Below are 2,289 nucleotides of genomic sequence, written 5' to 3' on the forward strand. Positions count from 1 at the left end.
CTTATGCACTTGTCATGAAAATACAGACCAGGAGGTATACTAATGTTTCACCTGATTGCCAAATGTATTATTTACTATCTCTATCATGTAAAATAAACCTACTTGTTCCCTATGATCAGCATCAATTGCCTATGTCAGTTTGGTGTTACATTTTATTGCTATAGCATTAAGTTTAACAGAATTCTTACACTCTTGTAGTGGAAATGTTACCCATTTCAGAACCAGGACCTCTAGACCCACATAGTCTAGAGTTGCTGAGAGAAGCAGCATAAATTCTTCAAGTGGGTCACTATAAGTGATATAGTAAGTGGGGCCAGTCATACTTTCACCGTTTGGTTCACAAAACCATGTAGTCTGCTCTTAGACACACAACATCATATAATGACTGGAGAATTGGGACCCAACGTTATATCTTATCAACAAATTGGCACACTTCAGCTGTACCCTCAGAGAGCTCTTTCTTTGCTGTGTCATGCCAGTAAAATCAGGATGATGCTGTAAGTCACAGGGCCAGAGAACCCCATGATCACATGCCCACTATTACCATACATTCTTTACTGTAAAGTGGGTCCTTTGATAAAAGGTAATGTTATGTGAATCTCTTGCTACTGTATCAAATACTATATAAGCCCTTGGAAGACGGTGCTAGCAGAGATCTTGTAGGCAGGAAAAGGAATCCATATTCAGAATATGTGTTGGTTCTAGTTAAAATAAATTGCTGGCCTTTTCAGGGTAGAAGGAGTCCATTGTAATCAATTTGTCACTAAATGGTTGGTGTTTTCCTCAAGGGATTGCGGAATCTAGAATAGCCTTGTTAAGTGGGAACCCATATTTTTTTCACCCATGCTGTTGTGTTCATGTATAATCTTTATTTCTGTTCCATGGCTACTTTGTTCTTGGCTGTTATAGACTGTGTGGTATCAACTGTCTATTAGGTTGTTTAGTGGCCCTTTCTTAGTGTATGCTCTCTAGCTGGCAATCATGATATGTGATATACAAAGCATACTTTGTGCATAGTCCCATAGGTCCCACTGTATGCCTAGACCTCCTTCTTCAAAAATTTCTAATCTTTCTTCCAGACCCCTGACAAACCAGTCAAGCCATTTGCCACTATTCACAAAGCTATGTATTTAAACAGTGAATATGCTTACGGAAAGCCACTTTTCACTTCACACAAATGATCAATTATACCACCTGAAACTTTACCTCATAGGATTTCTTCTCACTGCTGTCTTTTTGTTCTATCTTGAGTAAGGCCATCATGTAGAATGGTCAGTTTCTTGACTTGTATCACATACCTAGCCATCTGTGAACCAAACTTTGTTTTCCTTCCTCCTTCAGCCAGCTATAAGGTAGTCCTCATATGGACATAGTTTTAAGCTGTGGGACAGGTTTCAGTCTCATAGTGATGAATGTCTTTGAAGTCCAGGCCATCTGCTCATATGGCTCTGTTCATGCCTTCCTGGATGCACCTCTTCTGTCTAACAATAAATTACAATTGGAACTGCTGGACTTTATGACTTTGACAGAACACATCTCAGTGTGGGTACCTCTGGCCAAATGGTTCCTTGATGACCTATGGATAGATAGATATTACCAGGGCCCAGTAACATGCCAAGGGCTGTTTTTCAAATGGTGTGCTGGTTTGAAAGGATTATGCACACTAGAGAAGCCATGTTTTAATCCTGACCCATCTTGTGAATTCCCTATTCAGCACTGTAGATAGAAAGTTGATTAGATTATCTCCACAGAGATGTGACACACCCAATTCAGGTATTAACCTTTGATTAGAAGTAGATGTGACTACACTTATTCCAGGTGGGTCTTGATTAGTTTACTGGAATCCTTTAAAAGAGGAAATATTTTTTGGAAAAAGCTTCAGAGCCACAAAAACCATGAGAGCCCATGCAGTCAAGAGATGTTTTGAGATGAAGAAGGAAAATGCCACTGGGGAACTTCATGGAACCAGAAGCCTAGAGAGGAAGCCAGCAGATGTCATAACGTTCACCATGTGTCTTTCCAGTTGAGAGAAAAACCCTGAACATCATCAGCCTTCTTGAACCAAGGTGTCTTTCCCTGGATACCTTAGATTGGACATTTCTATACTCTTATTTTAGTATTGGACATTTTTCACAGCCTTAGAACTATAAATTTGAAACTTAATAAATTCACCCTTTTAAAAGCTTTTCTGTTTCTGGTATATTGCATTCCAGCAGCTTGCATACTACAGCAAATGGTACTTAATTATTTGTTCCCGGTGACATGCATGGCCTTTCTCTAAAACAATAG

Source organism: Tamandua tetradactyla, chromosome 10 (genome assembly GCF_023851605.1).
Source record: "Tamandua tetradactyla isolate mTamTet1 chromosome 10, mTamTet1.pri, whole genome shotgun sequence".
In the NCBI taxonomy this organism is placed as follows: Eukaryota; Metazoa; Chordata; class Mammalia; order Pilosa; family Myrmecophagidae; genus Tamandua; species Tamandua tetradactyla.